Source organism: Oncorhynchus masou, chromosome 31 (assembly GCF_036934945.1).
Source record: "Oncorhynchus masou masou isolate Uvic2021 chromosome 31, UVic_Omas_1.1, whole genome shotgun sequence".
NCBI classification, from domain to species: domain Eukaryota; kingdom Metazoa; phylum Chordata; class Actinopteri; order Salmoniformes; family Salmonidae; genus Oncorhynchus; species Oncorhynchus masou.
The window spans coordinates 14135085-14151933 of NC_088242.1; the positions used below are offsets into that span (position 1 = coordinate 14135085).

At 43.6% G+C, this 16849-nt stretch overlaps 1 pseudogene; it reads left to right on the forward strand.

The window, feature by feature from the left end:
* The first annotated feature begins 235 nt into the window (after nt 1-235).
* The window catches only part of LOC135524902 (DNA primase large subunit-like), a 40333-nt pseudogene continuing 23719 nt past the window's right edge, over nt 236-16849 (forward strand).

Consider the following 16849-nt stretch of genomic DNA (forward strand, 5'->3'; position numbering starts at 1 on the left):
AACGACAATACATGCTTCACACTAAGAGCATCCTGTATTGCGGGACTGCTGGTCATTTCATCTCCACCTGTCCACTAAAAGACCAGGCTCACCGGTAGGAGCTAGTACTCTGGTGGGCCATATGGAGAACCTTTCCTCTCCCCTTAGTCACATCCCTTTTCATGCCATGTTGCTGTGGGAGAACCAGTAAAAATCTCTCTGGGTACTCATTGACTCTGGGACAGATGAGAGCTTTATGGACGCTACCCTGGCTACTGAGCTGGATATCCTCACTCAGCCCCTCTCCATTCCCATGGACGTTAGAGCACTGGACGAGTGCTCTATAGGCCGGGTCATCCACAATACCACCCCCATCAACCTACGTGTCAGGGAACCACAGCGATACGATCTAGTTCCTGCTCATTAAGTCTCCTCAGGTTCCCGTGGTATTGGGATTCTCCTGGCTCCAGCGACACAATCCCCTCATTGACCGCTCTGCCACACCCATTGCCTGAAGTCAGCGCAGCCTGCCCCGAGACGTCTTCCTGGGGGCTCGGAAATTGCCCGGTACGTCTCTGCCATTCCAGCTGAGTACCAGGACGGTGTTTAGTAAGGCTCCGGCCACTTGGCTGCTGCCGTACCGACCTTATGACTATGGGATTGACCTTCTCCCAGGCACCATTCCGCTCCGGGGATGACTGTACTCTCTGTCGGGTCCGGAGACCAAGGCTATGGAGACCTACATTCCCCTTTCTGGACTACATCATTGTTGCAGTACCATACAGATGGATCCCGGAAAGGTGAGAGCGGTGGTGGATTGGCCCCAGCCTACTTCCAGAGTACAACTGCAGCGTTTCCTGGGATTCACCAACTTTTATCACCTCTTTATCCGAGGCTACAGCACCCTGGCTTCCCCCTTGTCTGCACTCATCTCTCCCAAGGTTCCTTTCACGTGGTCCCCAGCTGCGTTCCGGTATCTCAAATACCGCTTCACCACAGCTCCCGTCCCGTCAGTTCGTGGTGGGGGCCGATAGCTTTTGCATTTCCCATGTGCTGTCCTTTTTCTTTCAGCTGACAGCCCGCTCTCTACCGGCAGTGCAGTCTGATGAATGACTCCAACTGTTGCTTAACCACCTCAGGTAATTGGCATATTGATTCCTCTGCTGATGCTTTAGGTCATTCATTATGACAATATAGTCATTATGCACTCCCAAAAAATAATGCTTGTCAAAACCAACGGGGCATGTAGGTCCCCAAGTGTAAGGGTACTGAAAGAACTGTGGTCTACATTCTGGGGTTTGATTCCAGGCTGTGTCACAGCTGGCCTGTTGATGTCACCATGAAAAGCAGAATCACCCTCCCATGCAAACCTGCTGATTAAAAGGTCCTATGTAGATTGTATTTTCAACCAGCAACTATCAGGAAATAACACTGATCAAATGTTGTCACACTTTTACAGTGTTGGTTTCATCAGCTCTTGTACAATATGATATAAAACGGAGAAAACATCTTAAAGTCCCAGTGCAGTCAAAAATGTAATTGTCCTGTGTTTTTATATACACTTCCACACTGAGGTTGAAATAATACTTTGAAAATTATGATAAATACCCTTTTAGAGTAAAAGCTGTTTAATAAAACAATTTGCCTGAAATTTCAGCCTGTTTTTGTGGGATGTAGTTGTGGCCTGCCTGGTGACATTTACCAGGCGGTAAATTTGTTAATAGACCATAATAAAGAGTTCCAAACCTCTCTGCCAATAACAGCTAGTTTTTTTTCCGTTCCCCACTCAGACCACTGCCAGACAGTCCTAGCAAGGTTCTTGCTTGAGAAAATACTCTTTTCTAAGAGCTATTTTTGTTACTTTGTTTTAAATTATAGTAGAAATGTTACCCAGGAATGATTTGATATTGAGATAAATACAACTCCATTGGACCTTTCACAAAAAACACATTTTTAAGTACATTTCTAGGGCTCATTTCACAAATGCTCCCAAATCCTCTTTGTGCCACTTTTCCCAGAAATGGCCTAACGTTCCAAACACCAGATTCCCTTTGAGAAAGTGTTTCCTCTGCCTCCAAACACTGTGATAATCGAACACAAACTCCAAACCTAATGTGTCAACTGGAAGCCAGAGCATTTATTTTTATAGCCAGGCCCCGAAAGCGCCCACCCACCCATGACCCACAGACTGCCTGAGCAAAATAAAGCCAAGGAAAGCCCTTCGTACCGCCACGACCTCTCTGAAGATTACTTGACTCTACTCCTGGGGTAGGCAACTAGGTTCAGCCGCAGGCCGAATTTTGACGGAACAAATGGTAGGGGGGACGGAAAATAATAATAATAATTAGTGCACTGCAAATTGACTACAACCTAAGCCTAAAAAGGGATTATATTTTAACATAAAAACTATTTAGTGGGATTGCTTGAACAGATTTCCTAAATGAAAGCCATTCTTAGCTGAATTCCTGGTGACTTTTGTATTTTGACACAAAACTAAAATCCTTAAAATCCCCCTCACTGTCTTACTCTTTAACCCCCCCGCCACAGTTTTACTCTTTAACCCCCCCGCCACGGTCTTACTCTTTAACCCCCCGCCACGGTCTTACTCTTTAACCCCCCCGCCACGGTCTTACTCTTTAACCACCCCCCCGACACGGTCTTACTCTTTAACCCCCCGCCACGGTCTTACTCTTTAACCCCCCGTCACGGTCTTACTCTTTAACCCCCCCGCCACTGTCTTACACTTTAACCCCCTCACTGTCTTACACTTTAACCCCCCGCCACGGTCTTGCTCTTTAACTACTCCCCACTGTCTTACTCCACTACATCCCTCTCTCTACATTCTGCATTCTCTTTCTTCCTCTTTCGAACTCTTCTACACATGCTATCTTTCAATGGCTTTCTGAAATCGCCTCTGGCGTAGTCCCCTGCTCTGTGTTGGAATGATCCAACCTGGGCTCTACAAGTGTAAGCCTGTCCTGGCTTTCAGGAAAGGACCCACCAGGGAGTCCTGGTTTAGATTAAAGCCCCTCCACCTGCCTCTCACTGGCCATCTAGCCCTCCTGTTGCCTTCCTGCACCTGCCAATGATTGTAAAGGAGAGCTGAACAATGGAGGCTTTCCCCAAAGGCAACTCTACCAACCAGCTGTGTCTATTGGTTTTTAATGGAGCCCGATTGAGGCCTCTTTTAATTGGATGCGTCATTGCCGACATAGAGGTTGTTTGACTGCAGAAAGGTTCCCACTGTGTTCCAATGAAAGGCTATGCATGCTGGGGCAGTCAGATAAGGTAGTGTCATGGGGCCAGCTTGTGCACTAGAAACAAACCTGTGTCCTCAAGCAAACCAGCTGTTGAATCGAAACGAATAAACAAGGGGACTTGGACGCAGAAGCGATAGCTGGCAGGGCAACACTCCATCAGAATTGAGCAGGCAGCATAAGCCCAAAGCCCGTGCTTCAGTATTCAGTGGGCCGTCGGTCGCTAGGTCCCACAGCTGATTCCCTTTCACTTTGAGACTTTCTGTGGTAAACGCTAGATTACCAGTGAAAGGTCCGGTTTCATCCGCGGCTAAGGCTTAACAGATTTCAAAGGCAGCTTCTATAGTGTATCATTGATCCCCCTTTACAACATTTTGATCGTAATGTGCACCACCTCTCCTTTTGAATTGTAAGGCACACTAGGAAAACTCAATACATGAATAGAGCATATATATATATATATATATATATATATATATATATATATATATTCATTAAAAATCCTACAATGTGATTTTCTGGATTTTTTAAAATCATTCTGTCTGTCATAGTTGAAGTGTACCTATGATGAAAATTACAGGCCTCTCTCATCTTTTTAAGTGAGAGAACTTGCACAATTGGTGGCTGACTAAATACTTTTTTGCCCCACAGTGGGGGGAGAGAGGCCTGTAATTTTCATCATAGGTACACTTCAACTATGACAGACAAAATTATTTAAAAAAATCCAGAAAATCACACTGTAGTATTTTTAATGAATTTATTTGCAAAATATGGTGCAAAATAAGTATTTGGTCAATAACAAAAGTTTATCTCAATACTTTGTTATATACCCTTTATTGGCAATGACAGAGGTCAAACGTTTTCTGTCAGTCTTCACAAGGTTTTCACACACTGTTGCTGGTATTTTGGCCCATTCCTTCATGCAGATCTCCTCTAGAGCAGTGATGTTTTGGAGCTGTTGCTGGGCAACACGGACTTTCAACTCCCTCCAAAGATTTTCTATGGGGTTGAGATCTGGAGACTGGCTAGGCCACTCCAGGACCTTGAAATGCTTCTTACGAAGCCACTCCTTCGTTGCCCGGGTGGTGTGTTTGGGATCATTGTCATGCTGAAAGACCTAGCCACGTTTCATCTTCAATGCCTTTGCTGATGGAAGGAGGTTTTCACTCAAAATCTCACGATACATGGCTCCATTCATTCTTTCCTTTACACGGATCAGTCGTCCTGGTCCCTTTGCAGAAAAACAGCCCCAAAGCATGATGTTTCCACCCCATGCTTCACAGTAGGTATGGTGTTCTTTGGATGCAACTCAGCATTCTTTGTTCTCCAAACACGACGGGTTGAGTTTTTACCAAAAAGTTATATTTTGGTTTCATCTGACCATATGACATTCTCCCAATCTTGTTCTGGATCATCCAAATGCTCTCTAGCAAACTTCAGACAGGCCTGGACATGGACTGGCTTAACCTCTAGCGTCGAGCAATCCCGTATCCGGGAGCGTAATCATAGCCTCAAGCTCATTACAATAACGCAACGTTTCCTATTCATGAAAATCGCAAATGAAATGAAATAAATATATTGGCTCACAAGCTTAGCCTTTTGTTAACAACACTGTCATCTCAGATTTTCAAAATATGCTTTAACCAAAGCTACACAAGCATTTGTGTAAGAGTATTGATAGCCTAGCATAGCATTAAGCCTAGCATTCAGCAGGCAACATTTTCACAAAAACAAGAAAAGCATTCAAATAAAATAATTTACCTTTGAAGAACTTTGGATGTTTTCAATGACGAGACTCTCAGTTAGATAGCAAATGTTCATTTTTTCCAAAAAGATTATTTGTGTAAGAGAAATAGCTCCATTTTGTTCATCACGTTTGGCTAAGAAAAAAAACGAAAATGCAGTCACTTACAACACCAAACTTTTTCAAAATTAGCTCCATAATATCAACAGAAACATGGCAAACGTTGTTTAGAATCAATCCTCAAGGTGTTTTTCACATATCTATTCGATAATCTATCAGTGGTGGCAGCTGGCTTCTCATCCGAAGAAAACGGAAAACTGCTGCAGCTGGAGATTACGCAATAATTGAGACGGAGGACACCAAGCGACCACCTGGTAAATGTAGACTCTTTGGGTCAGTCTTCCAATGATATGCCTACAAATACGTCACAATGCTGCAGACACCTTGGGGAAAACGTGGAAAAGGTAAGCTGACTCCTAGCTCCTCCACAGCCATATAAGGAGTCATTGCCATGAGGCGGTTTCAAAAAATGCGGCACTTCCTGATTGTATTTTTATCTGTTTTTTTTTCTGTAACATCAGTTCTGTGGCACTCACAGACAATATCTTTGCAGTTTTGGAAACATCAGAGTGTTTTCTTTCCAAAACTGTAAATTATATGCATAGTCGAGCATCTTTTCATGACAAAATATCTTGTTTAAAACGGGAACGTTTTTCATCCAAAAATTAAAAGAGCGCCCCCTATATCGAAGAAGTTAAGCAGGGGGACACGTCTGGCACTGCAGGATTTGAGTCCCTGGCGGCGTAGTGTGTTACTGATGGTAGGCTTTGTTACTTTGGTCCCAGCTCTCTGCAGGTCATTCACTAGATTCCCCCGTGTGGTTCTGGGATTTTTGTTCACCGTTCTTGTGATCATTTTGACCCCACGGGGTGAGATCTTGCGTGGAGCCCCAGATCGAGGGAGATTATCAGTGGTCTTGTATATCTTCCATTTCCTAATAATTGCTCCCACAGTTGATTTCTTCAAACCAAGCTGCTTACCTATTGCAGATTCAGTCTTCCCAGCCTGGTGGAGGTCTACAATTTTGTTTCTGGTGTCCTTTGATAGCTCTTTGGTCTTGGCCATAGTGGAGTTTGCAGTGTGACTGTTTGAGGTTGTGGACAGGTGTCTTTTATACTGATAACACGTTCAAACAGGTGCCATTAATACAGGTACCGAGTGGAGGACAGAGGAGCCTCTTAAAGAAGAAGTTACAGGTCTGTGAGAGCCAGAAATCTTGCTTGTTTGTAGGTGACCAAATACTTATTTTCCACCATAATTTAAAAATAAATTCATTAAAAATCCTAAAATGTGATTTTCTCTCATTTTGTCTGTCATAGTTGAAGTTTACCTATGATTAAAATTACAGGCCTCTCTCATCTTTTTAAGTGGGAGAACTTGCACAATTGGTGGCTGACTAAATACTTTTTTGCCCCACTGTATATGTTCTGAATGATTTCTGTATCATATTTTATTAAATATACAGTATTATAATTCACTATAATTTTCCATGAAGTGACAAAGCAATATAGATATTGGCCTAAGTCAACATGATAAATCAATGAGATTAAATGTCCTCATCTAAGTAGTGTGGCAATATGATTTGGAAGCTTGTGTTTGAGAGTCAATGGCACTGAGCTTTTAGCCCTACTCAGCTTTGCACTGTTTTAGTGATGCTTAAATGACCTTGTTTAATCACACTTTATTTAACTAGGCAAGTAATTTAAGAACAAATTCTTATTTACAATGACGGCCTATACCGGCCAAACCAGGACGACGCTGGACCAATTGTGCGCCACCCTATGGGACTTCCAATCACAGCCAGTTGTGATACAGCCTGGGTTCAAACCACTGAGATGTAATGCCTTAGACCGCTGTGCCACTTGGGAGCTACTATGACCCAATATATTTTGTAATTGTTGCCTCATGAGCAATTAGGTGGTCAAGGCCTCTAATCAAAGTCACACAGGCTATGGTTTTAGAAACCTGATTAGCCTGTAACCTGGATGTTTTTGCTCCATTACTCCAATGGCCTTTCAAATGGCATTTAGTCTAACTGTCTGGGTCACCTGGATTACTTCAGTGCCATAAGGTAAGGGCTGTGTGATCAAAGGGTGAGAAAATGCACCTGACATGTATAAAGCTTTGGGAGGATAATTATGATGTTGACCTTTACCCATCAAACCAAGAGTCCCAAATTAGGCCATGAGACATTGCAGTAAAAGCATTTTGCAGCAATATTTTGTGTGTAAATTTGAATATCTTCCAGCAGTTTTTAGCCAGTTAGGTAACCCCATTTGTTTTGTTAACAGAGTCAGATTTGAGGTTGTATACTGTTAGGGGACTGCCGGAGCATCTTCATTGATCAGTCTATTCTTCGGCAAGGCACACTAACGTTGCACAAAGACAAGTCAGTTAATTTATGGAGGGCTCCTGCTCAAATGCTAGGCACTGAGAAAATCAATCACACAGACATCGATCAGTGGGATTGATCTTGACCAATGTAACATTTTGCTGGGAGGGACAATAAAAATGGAAACAACTGGAAAACGTGCAGGATCAATGTTACATTTGATTTATTACAGAAACCTGGTCACTGGTTTTTATTCAGTGGCACTTTAGCCATTTAAAACACATTAAAACATATTTGTCTTGCTCCCCGGTATGCACCAAATCTACTTCTCTATAGAATATGTGCAAAAAGCTGCCATTCAATGAATACGTCAGACTGTATTTCTGTATAGTGCAACAATAGCTTTCTATGAGGCACAATTACCTTTCTGTATAGTACAATTACATGTTTTATACAAAGATTGTTGAGAGTAAGCTGTTATTATCATAGCCCCAGGTAATGGAGCCAGTGGACCCAAAGTCCTAAATGGACCCTGAGACCGAACCATGTCCTGCTGTAGCACTTTGTAGACTAATGATGACAATGTGTTCTTTCTCTGGAACTGTTGTGATATACTGCTGTAATTTATTTTCTCTTTCTCTGCCTCTCTCTTGTTGGTCCATTGCTGTCCTTGTAGCCATGGCTACGTGGATCAGGACTACAGCATACAGAAGAGTATTGGGAACATGTCTTTGGAGCAGATCGATTCGGTGAGTATGCATTGAAACACAAAGGACACATTTATACTAGGGAGGACAAGGAAGATGTAGAGGATGCTGGTTATATCAGAACAGAAATGCACAGTCATTGCAGCGGTTTTCTCTCCATCTATCTCAGTATTGGTTCATACTGTATGTTTCCATCAGTGGTGAGGTGGTAAAGGTCTTCAGTGTCTTCAGTGTTCACAAGAATTACTGCTTGAAACTTAACTTTTGAGGCAATAGTCCTCGCATTTCATGCCCAATGTCATGCCCAATGTCATGCCCAATGTCATGCCCAATGTCATGCCCAATGTCATACCCAATGCGTTAGTGAGACAGAGTTCTCTACATTGACATTCAGAAGGGATTCCGAAGGGGTTTTAGTGAACCATTGTGGTCTCTGTGAGGGGAATTAAACTGATCGAGGCCACAGCTCAGCTCAGACTCGCTGTGCATTCTTCACTTTCTCCATTTCAGAGACCACTGCTGTTCCAATTAAGTGGCCCGTCAGCAAATGCTAATTTTGTCCTTCAGATTTACCCACTCTCAAACAGAAGTCATGTATCCACTTGTAAATAGTAGCCCTTTTGAAGCAAGATCTGGCACATAAGCAAGAACATTTCCGTTCAATCATATGACTCTATCTCCAACCGGAAATGTCACCCACAATGCTTTAAATGTTCACTTTTAGTATTTAGTACTCAATTTCTCAATATCACACAGCATTCTTTCTAAGTGTGTTGACGCAAGCAAGCCATGTATGTGAACCAGAAATGGATACTATACCACAGCTAGGAGTCGATCAGGGAAGCAGCTTTGTCGTCTCTACCGGCGAGACATTCCTCTACTACTTGGTCATGGGAGAACGAATGAGACCGAGGGGGCTTTAATTTGAGCTGTTTGTGATGTGGTGCTCAACAGATGGAAAAGGCTGGCTGTGGGTCTAGTTTTTTTCTCTCTCTCTATTCGGCACCTGTAGAGTTGGCTTTGGACTCCGAGTGGCTAAACAGAGAACCTTGTGATCACCAGACGACTGGGCTAGACGATCACCGCCACTCTCCTGCAGCTCTACTAAATAAGCTTTCCTCTTATGAGCCATTTAATAATGAGGTGTGTGTGTGTGTGCTTTACATGATATTGAGCTGTATTAACAGTACCACCACAGCTTTAAGTGATAAGGATGCCTGGCCTAGATAAAATCAGGAGGACATTTTAGCGTAGTCTGGATTGTGATATTGCGGGCCATGTAATAAACTGACTGCATATCGGTGCGTTCGGAGAGAAAATATGGAAATATGGAGTCATTGGTGGATGAAACGGATCATTCCATGCAGCTTTTTGATTGCATTGCTGCCATGGTAAAGTTAGGCAGTTGACTTTTGCCTGCATATCTAAATGTGTCCTCTCTTCCTTCAGCTATCGGTGAAGTCCTACCTCCTGTCTGTGAGGCAGCTCCACCGGTTGCGGAGGGAAAGCCACCACCTCCGCCACGGTGGGAGCATGCAGTATAAACTGTTCCTCAAGGGCGTAGGCCTGATTCTGGACCAGGCCCTGCATTTCTGGAGGTCCGAGTTCGTCAAGGGCATAGGCCTCACTCTGGACCAGGCCCTGCAGTTCTTGAGGTCTGAGTTCCTCAAGGGCGTAGGCCTCACTCTGGACCAGGCCCTGCAGTTCTGGAGGTCTGAGTTCCTCAAGGGCGTAGGCCTCACTCTTGACCAGGCCCTGCAGTTCTGGAGGTCTGAGTTCCTCAAGGGCGTAGGCCTCACTCTGGACCAGGCCCTGCAGTTCTGGAGGTCTGAGTTCCTCAAGGGCGTAGGCCTCACTCTGGACCAGGCCCTGCAGTTCTGGAGGTCCGAGTTCCTCAAGGGCGTAGGCCTCACTCTGGACCAGGCTCTGCAGTTCTGGAGGTCCGAGTTCGTCAAGGGCGTAGGCCTCACTCTGGACCAGGCCCTGCAGTTCTGGAGGTCTGAGTTCCTCAAGGGCGTAGGCCTCACTCTGGACCAGGCCCTGCAGTTCTGGAGGTCCGAGTTCCTCAAGGGCATAGGCCTCACTCTGGACCAGGCCCTGCAGTTCTGGAGGTCCGAGTTCGTCAAGGGCGTAGGCCTCACTCTGGACCAGGCCCTGCAGTTCTGGAGGTCTGAGTTCGTCAATGGCATAGGCCTCACTCTGGACCAGGCCCTGCAGTTCTGGAGGTCTGAGTTCGTCAAGGGCATAGGCCTCACTCTGGACCAAGCCCTGCAGTTCTGGAGGTCTGAGTTCGTCAAGGGCGTAGGCCTCACTCTGGACCAGGCCTTGCAGTTCTGGAGGTCTGAGTTCCTCAAGGGCAAAGTGGACGCATACAAGGTAAACTTCTTGGACGTGAATAATTGAAAGACACAGAAAGCAGCTCGAGGGAGAGACAACAGTATAGGACATACAAGGACATTATTGAGGTGGTCCTCTTGGCTGGGTAACAATATTGCTATTTCAATTTCTATACTAGCTATATTTTGAAGTAGGAAGGCAATGACTCCTGACCTACATGACACAAGGTATTCATAAAGAAAGGCTCAGTTCCTCAGCGGTTGATTGTATGGCCTAGAGGTCTCCAGATATTTGTATTGATGGTGGAGTTGACCTTTCATTCCTCCAGGATCTTAATGATATAGTTGTGAGCAAATGCACCTCGGTTATGACTCCATCTTATTTTCATGTCTACGGTACGTTCAACAAGAAAATGATTGTCCTCAGCGGGACTAGTCTCTCCATGTCTCCACTTCTCATTCTGCATCTGAACGGTTGTTTCCAATTGATCCTCAATCACCAGAACCCTGATGAGGTTCCCATCTCTACTGGAGGGGAGGTGTCTGAAGGCTGAGACATTTGAATATAATCGCCTCTGTCAACAGATTCAAGTGCTCATTCGCGCTGTTCAGTTGTAAATTCCTTTATCGTTCAAGTGGAATTTCACCTCGGTTAGGCTCAGCTGGAGAATGACACTACCCCTCCCCCCCACACACACACACTCTCGTCTTGGCCACTCACCCTGATAGTGTTTCCCTTTGCTAGGACAAGTGTCGTGGTTTCTATGTTCTAGTTGCGTGCATCTCTGGTCATAATGTTAGTGGCTATTTCAGGTGAGAACTTCAGTTTGCGGGACTATGGTAACCGTGTTGAGTGGCTGATTGTGCAAACCTGTTATGTCATCAGTTATGGTGGGTAAGAAGAAGAAAATAAGAGCAGCAGTTTTTAAGAACTTTGGAATTATAGAATGAAAAACGCAATTAGCATGTTTTTGAGAAAGTTTGCTCTGTCTCTTTAGACCCTCATTTTTAGGAACATAGTGAATTCATACAATGGGTGAGGGGTAGATTTTCAAATCTGCATTAACAACATGCATATGAGGATTCTGCCCAGTGTTATGCCCGGGCTTTATGCATTGTCTTGAATGTATCAACAGCACAGGCGTTGTGCTGCAAGAGAAGCATCGTTGATTTACGGGGACCTTTTCTTCATTTTATATTTGTGCTTTAATATTCAGTAGAAAACATGATTTGGTGAATTGTCACAATGTAACACCTTTATTTCTAGGCCTCCGTTTTTCAATACATTCTCTGCAGTCAAAGCACTTTAAAGGCATAAATAATTCATTTTGTGGGATATTCTTCTCATTTGCTAGATAACACAGGTCACGAAGAAACAAACACATAGCCTTCCAGAGATATGCTATTGGTGGGGGATGGATAAGGTGTGTCTATATGCACCTCGGATAATGTAAAAGGAGGTAAAACACAATGGTTTTCTTTCTACAGATACGGCATTTTTGCTGATTATTTTTTAAATGGTGTGCATTTCTCCGTGACAACAGCACAGATAAAATAGTTGCCTGTGCCACTTTCAAGGAAATAATATGTCACTTTGTAAGGGCAATAAATTAAGATATAGCAGAATAGTTTTCGGACAATATTCAATTGTTTTGAAACACCACCTGACAAAAATAAAATTGACCACTGATTTCAGTTTCACAATATAAACTGACAGGCCCAACACGGGTAGCTAGAATCCAACAGGGTTTTAGAAACTGGAATTGTCATATACGTTTTGATCAGAATAAGACTAGATACAAGTTAGACTAGATAATTATAGATATTAACATTAGTCTTACATGTACATGGCTAGATTTACACTGTTGTCCTTCTGGCTGGAGTCAAACCGCATGAACTAGTGACACAATTTGACTGGCACTTTCCCACTGCAGTGTATGTTTACTGAGCTGCCCTTTTGATTTTCACATTTACACAAAGTTGGGAGGGAAAAGGCAGGTGAAATATGTCAATACTGTATATTTTGTCAGAAAAATAGCAGCACTCGGCTTAAACACCTGGAATAAAATCATTTCTGTGCACACTTCTCTGTGAACACTTCTCAACTTTCTTTGGAACTCATTTAGGCATCCAGTTGATTTAGGTAAATTTTAAGAGCAGTTAAGATTGGCCTTTTCCACTGAGACTTCAGCAGTCCCCTTCAGAACCAAACCTTTGCCAAGCTGTACTGGCTTCTATGGAGACACGCCACAGTTCAAAGAGTTGCTGGCTTCTATGGAGACACGCAACAGTTCAAAGAGTTGCTGGCTTCTATGGAGACACGCCACAGTTCAAAGAGTTGCTTGTGCTTTGACTACTGCTAAGCCACTTTCACACACTCTCAAAAGCAATAAGAGGATGTATTTTTTCCTATTCCTCCAGCTTCACTTCTTCCTGCTCCACTAGTCTCCCCCCATTTATTGTGTAAGCGGCTTGTAGCCCGGTCAGGCGTACACATTCTCTGCCAGTCATGGAATGCCACTCTTCAAAGTGCCCTATTTCCAGAGTGGCTTGGTCTCCTCGGTCTGCTCCCCTCAGGTGTAACCTGGACGGCCGCGCACATGAACTAATGTGTGTAAGTTCCATTATTGATTTAAGTTCAGCATGAAGCTGATCGGTGTAAATAAATCATGGCAAGAAGCCCCTTAGCCCTCTCAAAGCTCCTTCCCAGCCCTCTCCATGCTCCTGGAACATGACTACATCCTCAGAGAACTCTCATCAATATTGCACTGTCTCACGCCTCTGCACTCTAACCACATACGCTTCATATCAATAGCCTGGACCATGGTAACCTTTTCTTCTTTGTGGTTGGAGGCCAGAGGCCGAATGGCCTGGGATCCTCTGACTGGCTCTCGTGGCCGTCAGGTCTCCACTGTTGCTAAGCGGACAGTGTTAACATTTATGTTGATGGAGCGTGGACAATGTGGGGTGCATCAGGGTGAAACTCATTAGACTGGCTCACTGGCGGACCAATCTGCAGAGGAGCTAATCCTCCTGATTGGCCAGGGAGGGACACTCCATGCCCAATCTACATGAGTGATTCTCATTTCATTTCCAAATTGTATTCCATCTAAAGATGAAAGCAGCAAGTCTGAACCAAAGTGCATTTTTATGTGCTGCTGTTCTCTTCTTCTTGATTTTTTTACAGTCTAGCAGGTGTTAGTAGCTTATGTAGCAGCTGCATGTTGGAGCATCTTTTATAGCTCCAGCGGGTGAAATGAGCCTATAAAGCACAGGCATACGGACCTGTGTAGGTGCACTGTTGACCTCAAGAAGCTGACATCAACACAGATATTATGTTTGATGTATATCCAGGTCTACCTAAAGGCAATAAAAAATGGCAACAGCTAGATATAGTCAGAGTAAAATTGTACATCATAAAACCATAGTTTCCTTATTTCCTGCTCACCTGAATTTGACTCAAGTTTACTTTGCTGTTGCCTCCCAAATCAAATATTATTTTGTTAGATTTGGAATTCTCTAGTTTGTTTGTTTCAAGGGATCGTTCACTGGAAGTGTAATGAAATTGGTTAGAAATGAGATGAGCATAGATAATCAACTGGCATGCTAATGCCAAGCTAGATCCTAATGACTGTTTATTACTGTTTTCAAGCTCATCAATTAAGCAGAATAAAAGGTGCGTGCGTTGTCACAAGGCCTGGGTAACAATTACTTAATCAGGTTTACAAATGTCAGTGCTTTAGCAATTTGACAGTAACACTAATTAGGAACTCCAACAACCAACATCGAAGCCAAACACTTAAAAAAAATGAATGCAATTATTTTACGGAGTCCAAGGATATTCAAAACTAAGTCAGTTGAAAGGGGGGATCCAAAGACCTTTTTGCTTGTCACCTTATTTGGTCTTGGGGATTAGAGGGAAAAACGGTGTTTCAAGATTATAAAGAGAGTCTCTTTGTTTCAGAGGCTCCTAATCCAGTCATTATTACTGCAGTCTTTATCATTTGTGCTCTGGCTCTGAGATAATGCCTGTGGAATGAATTAGCGGGGTGTTGTTTTAAGACAAGGTGAGACCTAGGGAGCACGCTGGCTAATTACATAGTTGGTCAACTTCTCTCCTAGTTTTATTAGCTTTGAGCTTCAAATAGCCTTTTTTATTCGCTCGGAATAGAAATATTGACTTTTTAATGAATCCGTAAAACTGTTTCATTCTACACTTGTCTTTTCTTTGCATTTGTGTAGTGAATTTAGGGTTGAGTGTTTGCTCATGAACAGCTGTTTTGATAGGCAGACGACAGTGAATGGTTTCACAGGTGAGGTGTGGAAATTGCAGTTCTGCAGTCGTCACAAAGCTTTTCAACATTTCCAGTGTCTTTTCTACTCTAGCAATGTAACCTTCAAAAACAAATGCATCACTCGCAATAGGCTTTGTTCTGTGGGGGCTGTTGAAGGATGACCACTGAGACTCAGAGGGCTGAGGGAGGAGTAGCAGCTCCCTTAACAACCAGCCTAAGGAGTCCACCAGGAGAGGGGCATCAGGATTCTTAATGCTCTCTACTGGTGAGCGGCAGCGGCCCAGCGTGGCCTGATTCTGCCTAGGTTGCTGCTGCTTCCTACCGCAGTGTATCCTGGGATGGTCTCCAGGTTTCAGTCGAAGCCTGACAGGATGTTAGAGAGCTAGGCCATGTGTAGGAATTGCACTCCCAACAGTTTAGCTGCATTGATCAGCTCCTGCAGAAATACCCTTGCTAACTTTCTCTGCGAGTGTGTGTCTGGGGGGGGGGTTCAGACGAGTTAATGTTCAGACCGCATCTGTAATTGAGAAGCATATCAAATATTTAGACATCACTCTTGGTATGAGGATGATAATTCATGCCTATTGCAGCGTAAAATTGCATCAGCCCAATACTTGTAATGCAAATTCTAATATTTTGTTCACGTATGTATATAGCAGTATTCTAAATAAAGGTGTTTGTTCTGTGCCTATAGTGCCAAGATATTCTACAACTACTGTGCAGAATAGCTGTGCTTAGTAACAGGGCAGTCATCTCAATCTTAACTTCTTTATTGCTCTACTGTCTGCCAAAGTCTACTTTACAGAACAGTGTATCTTGATGTGTTATCTTCAGGCAGGAAGTGGTACATCATTTATGGTAAAAACACTGTCCCCTTTCCAATGTCAAAGGTAAGTGGTGTTCAGCAAGCACTGGATTGGTCCAGAGATAATGGACCCAGTTGGGTAGTATAGCATCCCCATTCCCTGACACACAAACGCACATACACACCACACACACACTGGCAAAGCAGCTGCCTGTTTAATTAGTGAACTCTCCTCCTCCTGAGGCATCAGCCCACAGCACCAACGTGGCCTCGTCCATCAAGCAGCCCTAACTGCCTGGCCTAGATGCTGTTTGCTCAGCAAAACCCACCTGAACGTCCATGACTTCCCACCACTAATTGACAGAGAGAGGAGACAATCAAGGGTGGTAGGGTGTGAAGTGGGTGGGATTCACCACCGCTATATCTGTGGAGTTTTCAAGCAGGTTAGGACACTGACGAAATGTGCCCTTGACTGAAGTAAATGCCTTACTTGAGTTGCTCCAGTGGAACTTAATTATTTCATTCTAAGCCATTCTAAGTGATCCCTGGTCATGACCCCACTCTCCGAGGGTGTCTCTGGGGGTAGTGGGATATGCAAAAAAACAAAAAATCCCTCCACACACTTTATGTGTGAAACAGGACAAATATACTCACCCCCCTAGTTGACCTTTTGAAGTCATTCTGTGTCCAAAGCTTGGTTCAATATATTTATGCAGCAAGATCAAGATAGTGGGATTGTTGAAGTTGGTTTATCTGATCAGAGTCATGTTATCGGATTGTTTCACTGATAGCTGTCAAGGATGCATCTCAACTCTTGTGGCATCCTCTTGTCATTGTCTCCGTTCCTTAATCTCTCCACTAATCTGAAAACAGGCCTTGGATATGCTGCTTTCACCTATCAGGCATCATGGAACTACATCTGCAATGTATTGTCCTCAAAACTTCTGAAAATGCCTGTTGGGTTCTAAAATCTTTCCAAAATTAAGACTTGGATTATTGACATTTTGTGCTTTGTTTTGCATGACTATACCTGTAATGAATAAACGCCAGTGTTCGCTAAAATATAATTATGCTCAATATTATGGTATTTATTATGTAGGTATTTGTTTATTCTCATTATATCATACAGTGAGACTAAAGACCCTTTATAAAAATTCCTGTTTGTTTCTCCCTGGACTCCTATTCATGACTCAGTCCTCCATAAATCCACTTTGTTTTCCTGTCATCTGATACTTTCTCATTCACTGCCCTTGATTGAAACCGGGTAATTAGGTAATTGACCCAGGAACCTTGAGTGTGTCTGGCGACACCGTACGTGGCTGGCTGCTTGCAAA